At 49.8% G+C, this 12,388-nt stretch overlaps 1 long non-coding RNA gene across 1 annotated transcript; it reads right to left on the bottom strand.

Moving 5' to 3' along the window:
- Positions 1 to 3,171: 3,171 nt before the first annotated feature.
- LOC134997867 (uncharacterized) lies at positions 3,172 to 11,933 on the bottom strand. Its single transcript, XR_010200292.1, has 3 exons — positions 11,860 to 11,933; positions 5,247 to 5,297; positions 3,172 to 3,597 (listed from the first exon to the last, which is right to left on the bottom strand). It is a non-coding gene; the product is annotated as an uncharacterized LOC134997867 (long non-coding RNA).
- Positions 11,934 to 12,388: the final 455 nt, after the last annotated feature.

Here is a 12,388-nt window from a genome sequence, read left to right as displayed (position 1 = left end):
GCACGGAGCATGCCAATGTTCCTAATTTCTACTAAACTAGGTCTTCCCAGGAGGTCTTCCATCCAAGTACTGACCAAAAAATACAAATTTGTGCTGCGCTCAATCCTGGTAATTGTAATGTGCTTACCCCTCAATTTGTTATCACTAATTGTCTGTATGGTTTTAGGTACAATATAACCTACACAGGAAGGTGATATATGAGACAATAACTTTTATAGTTGACCAGTGTAATTTATAAAGTATAGTATATACCAGGTTGTGGATGAAATAATTCTGTGGCAACTGTATTTTTTAAGTGCTAAGCTCCGTTTATTTAGGCAATTTAGTCCAGTATTGTCCATATCATTTCTCAATGTCACCCTTTCTTAATGCGGCGTCCCGCATGCAAGTTTCACCAGATTCTACTTGGTACAGTCTTTTGAGTACTCAATTGTTTCTGCAGTAATACTGTAAAAGGTACTTGAGTCTTCACGGTGTGGAGCACTCAATGTTCATTCATATGGTACACAGACACAGTGGTTTCCTCCGGACTGGCTTCCTCCTCTCACCCTGGCTGTCCGTGGTGCGTCCTGCTTCGGACGTTCCCCGTGCGCCAGTCGGTTCGATTGAGCAGCCTGTCTGAGGCAAGGGAGTCCGGGGGGCGCTCTACGGAGCTGCTCACCAGGCTAACCCCGCCTCATATGGACACTCACCTGTTGTCTTTTCCCGATGATGACCCGAGTTCCGACACCGACTTCTTCCTCCGTTCCTCGTCCTGCGGTTGCTTAGTTACGAGCGCGCTCTCTGAATGTCCGGGTCACGTGACCAGTTCTTTCATGGATCATCTCGTCCCCTCTGCTCCGTGCGGCAATGATAAATGAAATGTGGATAATAAAATCAGTGGTGCCTCCAACGCGTTTCAGCCTCTGGAGGAAGGCCTGACAGAGGCTGAAACGCGTTGGAGGCACCACTGATTTTATTATCCACATTTCATTTATCATTGCCGCACGGAGCAGAGGGGACGAGACGATCCATGAAAGAACTGGTCACGTGACCCGGACATTCAGAGAGCGCGCTCGTAACTAAGCAACCGCAGGACGAGGAACGGAGGAAGAAGTCGGTGTCGGAACTCGGGTCATCATCGGGAAAAGACAACAGGTGAGTGTCCGTATGAGGCGGGGTTAGCCTGGTGAGCAGCTCCGTAGAGCGCCCCCCGGACTCCCTTGCCTCAGACAGGCTGCTCAATCGAACCGACTGGCGCACGGGGAACGTCCGAAGCAGGACGCACCACGGACAGCCAGGGTGAGAGGAGGAAGCCAGTCCGGAGGAAACCACTGTGTCTGTGTACCATATGAATGAACATTGAGTGCTCCACACCGTGAAGACTCAAGTACCTTTTACAGTATTACTGCAGAAACAATTGAGTACTCAAAAGACTGACTGTACCAAGTAGAATCTGGTGAAACTTGCATGCGGGACGCCGCATTAAGAAATTGTGACATTGAGAAATGATATGGACAATACTGGACTAAATTGCCTAAATAAACGGAGCTTAGCACTTAAAAAATACAGTTGCCACAGAATTATTTCATCCACAACCTGGTATATACTATACTTTATAAATTACACTGGTCAACTATAAAAGTTATTGTCTCATATATCACCTTCCTGTGTAGGTTATATTGTACCTAAAACCATACAGACAATTAGTGATAACAAATTGAGGGGTAAGCACATTACAATCACCAGGATTGAGCGCAGCACAAATTTGTATTTTTTGTTTCTATTTGGAGGTTGGTCACCTTTAAGTGCGGCAGCTTATCCGAACAAAAAGGGACTCAGTGCGCAGTTAAGCAAACACATTTTGATTCAAGTACTGACCAAGCCCAACACTGCTTCGCTTCCAAGATCAGACAATGTCGGGTTGTCATTCACCATTTGATGCTTGTTTCCACCTTTTTAATCTATCTGCTAAGGAATAGGTGCTGTTGAATATCGCTCTTTCCAATTTTGGTGTGTGCATTAACAGGATCTATTTACAGACAGTCTAATACAATCGATTCCCATGCCTATCAAACCTGCATAACCCTACTATGTGATATCTATTCTAACTATACCCGTGAGTTGATAACAGACTGGATAAGTTTTGATTGAAATATGTGTCTATTTGGTCCAAATGTTTCAAAGAAATTGATATAAACTTTTGATATCGGTATAAACATGATGGACCCTAGACCTAAAAAGTTTTAACTTATATGTGGTGTCCTATTTTGGTGTTTGTTTGTCTTATTGGATATACCCTAATACTTTTTTAAATGATACCTATTAAAACTTATTGATTTTAATTTCACATATGACATAACCATTTCTAACTAGTTTGAAGAGTGCGCCTACACAAGAGTCTTCTTTTTCTTTTTGATCATACAATTTACCTACTGACTCCGGGCGCACCACCAATCTGACTAGAATCAGGAGTTCTCTCTTACACTGTCTAATATTGGTTCAAATATTTACTCGATAATCTATAGATCGGTGCAGTATTACCAACACTTTTTACATAATATAGAATGTAATTTCAGGATAAAGTAAGAACTGGCAAGCTAGTCTGCTTGCTAACAAAAACACTGTAATAACTGTACTTCAGATTGTTGGATTGATATGAAAAGACAAGGGGGGTAATTCGGACCTGATCACTCGCTAGCGTTTTTTGCAGCACTGCGATCAGGTCAGAACTGCGCATGCGTATGCACCGCAATGCGCATGTGCGTCGCACCGGTACAAAGAGGATCACCGCTCAGCGATGGGTTTGTGCGAAGAATCCATTTGTACGGGCAATTGCAAGGAGATTGACAGGAAGAAAGCATTTGTGGGTGGCAACTGACCGTTTTCATGGAGTGGTTGGAAAAATGCAGGCGTGTCCATGTGTTTGCAGGGAGGGTTCCTGACGTCAATTCCAGTCCCGGACAGGCTGAAAGTGTTCGCAGCGGCTGAGTAAGTCCTGGGCTACTCAGAGACCGCAACAAGATTTGTTTGTACAGCTCTGCTACACATGTGTTCGCACACTTGCAAAGTGAAAATACACTCCTCTATGGGCGGCGACTACAGTATCTGTTCGCAGCAGTGCAAAAAAAACCTAGTGAGTGATCAGGTCTGAATTACCCCCATGGTCAATAATATCACAGGAAGCAAAACTGACATGCCAAGCTTTATGAATTGAGCTTTTTGACATATAAGTGCACCGCTCTAGACAGCGATTTAGAGCTTTGGAGCTGGCTATAGCTTTTTCTGAAAGAGGGGGAAACATTTAATTAAGCTCAACTTTTTCACAAAGCTGCAGTGCTATGTTAAGCAAATACTGAAGGTTGTATTTAACTTGGTGCTTTCTTTAGCTGTTCTTTCATAAGGTCCTGTAGATCTTTATTAATGCTCTCCTCCCCTACAGTATCTGACAGCACATCACATCCTGAATGCCAGTCTTTGTTGTGCATGCATTTCCTCAAGAAAGTAGATTTCAATTTCTAAAACATCATTTTTCAGTCTTGTGTATTTCTGTAATACGGAACTGTCTCACGCAGCGCCTTGGCATCTGAGTAGACCACAGAGGTGCTTAGAATCGGACTGTAACGGAAGCAATAATTTGTAACTCGATCAAGCATACAAATAGTGAAATAGATTTATGACTACGCTGTCAGAGAGATATGAAGGTCAGTTTTCAGAATGAAGAGCGCAGTTAGTTGTACAGATATAGGACGATGTTATTTATAATTCGCTGTCATATTGAGGTAAGGAAACACAGATTAAAGCAGAATTGAATGGATCATAATTTACTTCACTTTTATGGATATACGCATGGAGGCAATACATCAAATCTGTTGAAGATTCTGGTTTTAGAGGCCTAAATAAAATATCTGGATGAATGTAAATGTTATGTGCCTTTTCATGTTATACAGGAGTAATTGACACATATTTATTACAAGCCTCTATTTGCTGCAGTCGAACAATGTTACTGCACTATTTTAGGGCATTTTGTACTACAATATGTTAACTTTTTAAACTTCTATCTTGGGCTTGAATTCTGATTAAAGCCCCATACACACTACACGATCCCCGCCGACGCCAATATTGGTAGCGGTAGGGACCCGCCAGGGTGCCAGTGTCAGCAAGTGCATACACACTTTCCAATGCCGGCGGGGAAGGGAGCAACGGCGCGGGGGGGGGGGGGGGGGGGGGGACACACACCCATACTGCATCTGCAGCATGGCTGTCGTTAACGATGCGCGGGAGCGCGTATCGTTACTGATATTGAATGTACACACTGGGGGTAATTCCAAGTTGATCGCAGCAGGATTTTTGATAGCAATTGGGCAAAACCATGTGCACTGCAGGGGAGGCAGATATAACATGTGCAGAGAGAGTTAGATTTGGGTGGGGTGTGTTCAATCTGCAATCTAATTTGCAGTGTAAAAATAAAGCAGCCAGTATTTACCCTGCACAGAAACGAAATAACCCACCCAAATCTAACTCTCTCTGCACATGGTATATCTGCCTCCCCTACAGTGTACATGGTTTTGCCCAATTGCTATCAAAAATCCTGCTGCGATCAACTTGGAATTACCCCCACTGGACGAGAAAGTAAAAGATCTCGCTCGGAGTGGCCCTTCTGAGCAAGATCTTTTACTTTCTCGTCTAGTGTGTATGGGCCTTTAGACCCACTAGAGTTTAGCAACGCGCTCTTGCTGACATACAGACGACTGGCTGAATTTACGAATTTGGTTGTTACTCTGAACACGAAAGACAAACTGTTTTTAAATGGGATTTATAGAATGACACAAAGCCACAATGCTCATTAAATAAAAATATTGATAACCGGTAGACACATAATAATAATAATAATAATATCGCAAATACTAAAAATATTATACTATAGGGTGTATCCAATCATCTGCGGTAAATTTCCGCGGTTAGTTGTCTCGCCAGAGGCTATTCAATTAGCCCCAATAAGCCATTGCTTATCCCTGATGCTGGCACTTATCGGGGATTATGCATTGCCCCTTTTATCTGCGATAAGTGCATTAATACATAGGTCCGCGGCTTTTTGTGGGACCTATGTATTTTTGCACGAAAAACTGATGTTTTGCGCGAGAGGCAATTGGATAGGGAAAAGTAAATTCACACAAAAAAAACAACAGTTTTTCGTTGACATCGCACTATCGCGGCTACTTTGATACCACCCTAATGCTCTGGTACTCTTATTTTGAAAAGTTTACCTGTTAGTATGCATGGCACTGTGGAACCTTTCTACCCTTCTAAGTGCAAAACTGTAGGAGAGGAGAAGAAAAGAAAAGAGGCAGCGCTGAGGTGTAGTGATCCGATTAAAGTGTGTACCTGAGCAATAGATGTATACACATAGGTCTGGCTGTACTGAGCACAGATCACCATATGTAAGATGTATGCACATTTTATAAATCAGAGTCGGCAACAGACATCTTGGGGCCCAGTAAAGTGATATATCTGGGGCCCCCTCAGAGCAATGGAATTTGCTACGCTATATAATAAACTGTTATTAGATAAGCTGAAGGCTGCTTAAGCCTGAAGACATATAAGAGTCCAATTTTTTGTGATTGGTTGTTGGTGACTAAGCAGTTGCTAGGCAGATCAGTGTGTTCTTGGGTATTTTCCTATAGGATTATAGGGCTATCCATCAAGGGGGTAGGGGTTGGTCTTGGAAGAATATATAAGCCATGATCATGTGACTCAGACTTCCTCTTGCCATTTTGGAATGGCCCAGGAAGGCTGAGTACTGCTGGCATTATATATTGTCTTATATGTCTTATATGCCTTATTTCTTATAGTGTCCTACTGCACTGTTTTCCCCCCTCTACACCAGCGTTTTCTTTCTTCCCCCTGTTGCTTGTGGCTCCTCTCCCCCTCCCCCCCCCCATCCCCGCTGCTAGGCAGCGTCCGTGTGGGTCCTCCCCCCCCACCCTCCCATCGCCGGTCGGCGGCCTCAGGCTTCCGGCTTTCCTGTGCACGGAGCGTGGCCTCCCCTGTCTCCGTCCCGGCGCCTGCTGTCCGCAGCGAGGTCGACCCTATGCGGCCCGCGTTCCTCCCCCTGTTGTTCGGCCGGTATCCGGGGCGGGTTCCCCCGCCGCGGCTGCTGGTGCCCTGCTCTCCCGCCCGGCGTCTCCACGCTCTCCTCTCTCACCTCGCTGCTCGCAGACCCGGCCGGCGGCTCCGGCGCCCACGTGGCCTGGCTGCCCCTGGCTGGCTGCGGGGGGAGACAGGCGTCGGCGCGTGGGGCGGCAGTTGTTTCCCGGCATTCCCCTAGTGTGTGTCCCGGGTTAAGGGTCTTTTATTTTTTAAATTGTTAACTTCCCCGTGGTGATGGGGGGGTCGGCTGCTGGCATACTTAGGTCACCGCGGGCGGGCACTGTGAAGGACGCGCTCTGGGTTGGTGGACAGTGGTCCACGGTTCTCCCCCGGGGCCGGCTTGGTGCCTGCGGCGTCCCGTGCCACGGTGCGCACGCCGGGCTCACGCGTGGTAAACTCCTGCCCCCTGCTCCCTTGGGGTTGCTTGGTTCCTCGTCCTCACTCTGTGCATTTTGCTGGTGTCCCCCTGCTGGCCAGGCTGTGGTATTGTGGTTAACGTCCGCACGGTCTACCCTACCAGCATCCTGTCCCTTGCCTGGCTCTCCTTCCCTGCTTTTCGCCTGTCAGGCATGCCAGGGGGAAGTTTCGACAGGGTTTCTCCGTAATGCACCCCCCTTCCCCATTGGACAGTCATTTCCGGTGTCCTTCGGGACGCGGCAAACGTGTCTGTCTTTGCCCACCCCCCGCAATTTCCAACTTGTCTGCAGTTCCGGCGCGATATTCCAATTTCCCTTGGGTCTCCGCCACCCCCCCCCCCCCCCCGGCTTGTTCGGGCCCTGCCCCCCCCCCCCCCCCCCCGTGCTGCGGGTTCCTCCCTCCCATCTAGGTGTTTTCCCTCGCCTCAGCCCGCTGTCCAAGGGTTTCAGCGTTCCTTTGCCCTCGCTTGTGCCTCCATTTTTCTGTCTTTATGCGCGGGCGCTTCCGGCGCTTGTTGTCCCCTCTGTTTCGTCCGCACAGGTGTCTGCGAGTCCGGGGAGTCGGTGGATTCATCGTGGAGGGATCGGTGACAAAGTAGGGATGCGGCTGCAACGACAGTGGATGACGCAACGACAGGGTCGGTGGCGTTGGAGCCGGCTGATGGTATTCCACGTTCTCCGGACACCGGTGAGCATGCTGTTGTTTATTATTACTTTACAGTTCTTGTACCTTTTTGTAGCGTTTTACTCTGGTTCTCCTGGGCGCCCGCGTTAGTTGGCTGGGCTCATGGCGCTGCGCGTGGCGTTAGGCTTCTCGGAAAGGCAGGGCGCCGGCGGCTACGGTTTCCCCCGCCCCCTTCGGTTTGCGGAGGAGGCGGACGGTGAGGGGGATTGGGGAGACGGCTTTCCGTATTTTTCAGTGTGGTTACGGTTTTCTCGGGGTGATTACGACGTGAAGTCCATCGGGTTCGGGGGTGTAACGCCAATTTCTGGGGGTTATGTTTGGGGGTCGCCCGGCGGGCCGGACCGCACAGGGGGGTCCCAGACCGCAGGACCCTCGCAGTTGGCGTTGCTGTTTTTTGCGCTCCTTGGTAGAAAAAGGGGGTGTCGCTTATGGCAGGGGCTAGTACGCCATAGGTTCACTCCCGTGTTCGTCACTCCTGCGAATTTGCTAGGCCTGTCTCCCGTCTAGTGACGGTGCCCCAGCCGGGAGCGGGTGTTGGACGTCCGCGCACGCTTTCCGCATCAGGTCCGGCGGAGGGTGGTCGCCGAACCGGCTTAGGGCTCATGTGAGCCCTATGCCGTTTTGTTTTTTCATCTCTTCCCGGCTTGTGCTTCTTCCCTGTGGGGTTATGGCCAGGGACCCCGGGCTGGGGCTGCATTAGCCTACATTTGTCGTATCCTCAAGGGGTTTTTCTTTGCATGCTCCATTTCCGATACCTCGCGCGGGGTGAGATTAGTCTTTTATGGGACTCTGCGTTTGGTTCCAGGAAGATGGGCCGGGTACCTCAATTTTGGTTAACTTATACGTTGGGTAGTGGGGAGGCTCCATAGCCTAATGGTTAGGCATCCTCGCCTACATTGCAGACGGTGATTGTAGTGTCACTGGTTCGAATCCTGGGTTCGACTGGTGTTTGTAGTATTTGTCATTTTCTGCGCCGCTTCCCCTGCGTCCCTATCACCTCAAATTTTTCGGGCCTCGGTTAGGGGCCTGTTCTATGCTGACAGGTTGGTGCCCCTGAGTTTTTCTGGCTCACGTGCCTTTTTTGAGAATTCTGCACTTTCTCGCGTTGGCACACACGGTCCGGATCCGGCCCTTTCGGTGTTTCTCGCTACAGGGACTATTTTCTCTTCATGGGTCTGGGAGGCATTTTTGGTTTGCAGGTATCCTGCAGTAGGTTGCCAGGTTTTTGTCAGGGTCCAGGAGGATCCCGTTGCCCCGGTATACGGCTAGGGCCTTACCGGTTGCCTGAGGTTTCAGGGGTTGGCGCGGGGCACACTTGCGGGTTGCTGTCGCCTCCCCACTGACAAGGTACCGACACTGTTGGGGTTTTATTAACGACGGCGGGGGTTGACGCGAAGTCGGTTTAAGCGGATGCAGTTGTTATCTCCTCCCCGTTGGCGAGCAGGTTTATCCCCATGGGTGGCATAGGTTTCAAGAATACTAAGGGCCCCTGCGAGGTTGACCAGGTAGCGTACCGCGGTTTCCCTTCCCGTGGGATCAGAGATGTTTGGGTGGACTTGGTCTTCATTCCTATAGTTTTTACGGGGAGGTTGTTGTGGCCTCCTCCACCTTGTTCCCTACGGTCCCCCCAGGCTTTGCGGCTGTTGCGACAGCTGCGTGGCTGCTGGTGGTGCAGTTTTGCCATCCCGTTTCAGAGTCGGAATGGGTTGGCGGATGCTTTGTCTCTTTGCAGTTTGATGAGTGCCGCGAGTGGGTTCCGGGGTAGCGTCATAAGGTCTCCTCATGCCCGTCTTCTGGCGGGTGGATTGTCAGGGCGGGTTGGCTACTCGGACTGGTCATGTGTTGGCTCCTTCCTCGTTTGGGGCGTCTGCTGCGTCCCGGTGTTTTTTCAGTAGGTTGGATACAGCGGGTGTGTCCCTGGTAGACGGTTTTGCTGGTTTTCCTGTTCGAGCATTATTTGGGAGGGAGGGCTTAGGCGGCCATGTATCCTGCCTTTGCGGGCATTTCCTTCCGTTCTAGGCTGCGCCGGCAGGTGGACCCCGCCTGGTCTTTCGTTAGCACTTTAGGGTTGGGGCTAGGGTGCGCCCCGCGCCTGCGGATACACGTAGGCCTGCCACGTGGCAAATTTTGACGGAGTTGCTGGGTGTGCTGCCTCCTGTCGACAGGTTGATGTGGGAGGTGGCCCCGGTTTAGATTAGCCTTTGCTTTGACTTTCTGCTGGTTTTTGCGGGTAAGCAAAGGGTGGCGAGCAGCAGGCAGTTCAGGATGCTGGGACCTTTATCTGTAACGCGGGTTGCAGGGTGGTCGGTTGCTCTGCAGGATGGTGTGATCCAAATCGGATCAAGCAGCCGGGGGTCGCAGGGTGTCCTTGGAGGCCCAGGAGGTTGTGGGTGTCTGCCCGCTGCGCCTGGCGCACGAGTATAGATGGGCCTCCGGGGGGGGGGGGGGGGCGACCAGTTGCTGATACAGGCGCTCGCTGGTTATCTCACTAAGGTACAGGGTTGCTGCTGTGTTTGCGGCAGCCACAGGGTCCGCCACGGCGGCTGTTCAGGTGCTGGCCCATTGGCGGTATACTGCTTGGGTCCTATTCCTTAGGGATGGGGGAAGCTGCAATTTGGCAGCCACAGGGGCCTCCACAGCTGCTATTCAGGAGCTGAGCCATTGGGGGTATACTTCTTAGGTCCTATTCCTTGCGGTTTGGGGTGGCTACCTTGCGGAAGCCACAGGGTCATCCTCGGCAACTGTTGAGGAGCAGAGCCTTTGGGGGTGTGCTTATTATAGGTCCTATCCCCGGCGGACTGGGGAGGCTGACCATGCGGCAACTATTCAGGAGGTGGTCCGCTGGAGGTATATTTGTTTTTTAGATACATTCCTTGTGGAGGGGGGATGGCTGCCGTGTGGCAGACATAGGGTCCCCCCCCCGGCAGCTAGTCAAGGGGTGGTTCGTTGGAGATATACTTCTTAGGTCCTATTCCATACGGATAGGGGTGGCTACCATGCGGAAGCCACAGGTTCCTCCATGGTGGCGATGCAGGACGTGGGCGTTGGAGGTATACTTTTTGGGTCCTATTCCTTGCGGATGGGGGTGGCTACCGTGCGGCAGCCACAGAGTCCTCCACGGCAGCTATTCAGGAGGTGCTCCGTGGAGGGAGGCTTACTATAAGCCTTCTGCATGTGGATAAGGTTTAGTTGCGTCTGTTGTGCTAACCCAAAAACGTGTTTACCCGTCGGTTTTTGAACAAGTAGCGTTCAGGAATCGAGGGTGTGAAGTGAATTTTTAAATTTTCCTCCGAGGGGGCCTAATTACAATTGGCTCATCAAAGGTCCACGGGAGGTTTTTTGAGTTTTCTCCTTCACTTGGGTTAGTTCTGTTATCTGTCACTTGGTTTTCCTTTGTGATGTCTGCAGTGATGATTTCAGGGTGTTTTTCTTTTGCAGCCGTCGAAGGTTGAATGGGTATGGCTGGTTTGGCCACTCTTACATTTTTGGGCGGCAGGGCATTACTTGGCGCATAGGACAGCTGATGTTTTGGGTTACGGCTTTTAGGTGGTCAGGCATCCTCTGCTGGTACTGCGTCAGCCGCAGTTTCGACAAGGGGGAAGGCGTTTCGTCTTCTCTGGCTGAAATTTTGCAGGTTTTGTCTTAGCTGGGGTTCTGGTCCTTTTAGTTAGCTTTCTCCTTTCCTGGTTTTTATTGGTTTGGATGGCGGGGCGGTTTGTTAAACCTCTGTGGCGGGTCAGATGGGCATAAGTGGTCATTGTGGGGCACCCTCTTTAGAAGGACGGCGGGTGTGTCCTTACCTTGCGGTTGGACATTTAGACGTTCCCCTGCGGGAACCGAACGTTTGCCAGAGAAAAGAGTGGTGAGGCCTGCACAATGCGGGTTATGCAGGGAGGAGGCGGGGTTTGGTGTACTCCCCTCCTTGGTGGTTGGATTTCATCCAACGGACTGGAGCTGGTGTCTGGTAGCGACTGGTCCTTTTGCCATCCTCCAATATAAAATCAATTCAATTACAATTATAGTTTAAAGAACAGGTCAGCGATCAATAAATATCGTCTGGCCTTTAACTACAGCTAACGTGTCCGTGTCGTTATTTTAGTGTGTCGTTATTTTAGTGATAAGCTAGCTTAAAGAAGTGTTTATGTCAATCGCAATAAAATTATGGGCGCCTTAAATAAATATATATTTTTATTTATCTACTGTATACAGATATATAAATATGTATATATCCCCCCCCCCCCCACGGTCTGTCTCTCCCCAATAACTACATGATGATTCCCTGCTCACATTCCTGCTGGACACTAAGTGGCATATACTTGGGGCCCCTCTGATCATTGGGGGCCGGTACAGGTGTCCCCTTTGACCCCCCTGTCGCCGACCCTGTTATAAATACATGGGAGAAAAAAACATGTATTAAAAAAAGTTAGAATAACACAGGAACTGAATGGGCTATGCAGCTATGATATTGATGGTCCACAGTAAGTTGGGAAAGTGTGATACCCCACTCCCAGTGAGAACATTGTTTATTTGTAAATACTGCCTGTACATACATTTGAATGGGGCCAGAGCATCATTAGTGACAGTGGGACTAGAGCTACAGAGCTAGAGCATAGTGAATGAGACTCTCACCCGCACGCTGGCTACACAGATGTCACATGCCGCTTCAGGGAGAGGCTGGCTCATGCTGGCTACTGTGGCTGTTGGAGGTCACATGCTACTCCAGAAAGAGGCTGGCACGTGCTGACTGGTGTGACAGTTGGTGGTCGTTGAGCAGCCATCTTGGTTGGGAGATGATGGCTGGCAGTATGCAGGAGTGCTGCTAGTCTAACCTGTGCAGGGTGGCAGTTTCCGGTAACCAGACACAGTACGCAGAGCTACAGTACTAGAGAATAGGGATGGAGGCAGAGCCCATGCAAAATTGAGCTAGTACTACCCAGCAACCCCCACCTGTACTTCAAATTGCTGTCCAGCTGAATACACTATACCAGTGTTTCTCAAACTGTGTGCTGTGGGGTGCCTTGGGATACATGCAAAGGATGCCTTGGATTGGTGGTCCAGGACCAATTAAAATTATTTATGGTCATTGTAATAGGAAAAATCAGTGCTGGTGGCTGTCAGTCATAAACTATGTGGACAAACAGAAGCAAATCTTGCCCCT

The sequence above is a fragment of the Pseudophryne corroboree genome, chromosome 1 (genome assembly GCF_028390025.1).
Source record: "Pseudophryne corroboree isolate aPseCor3 chromosome 1, aPseCor3.hap2, whole genome shotgun sequence".
In the NCBI taxonomy this organism is placed as follows: Eukaryota; Metazoa; Chordata; class Amphibia; order Anura; family Myobatrachidae; genus Pseudophryne; species Pseudophryne corroboree.
The sequence above is the reverse complement of the archived record's forward strand: the minus strand, read 5'-3'. Positions and strand labels throughout refer to the sequence as shown.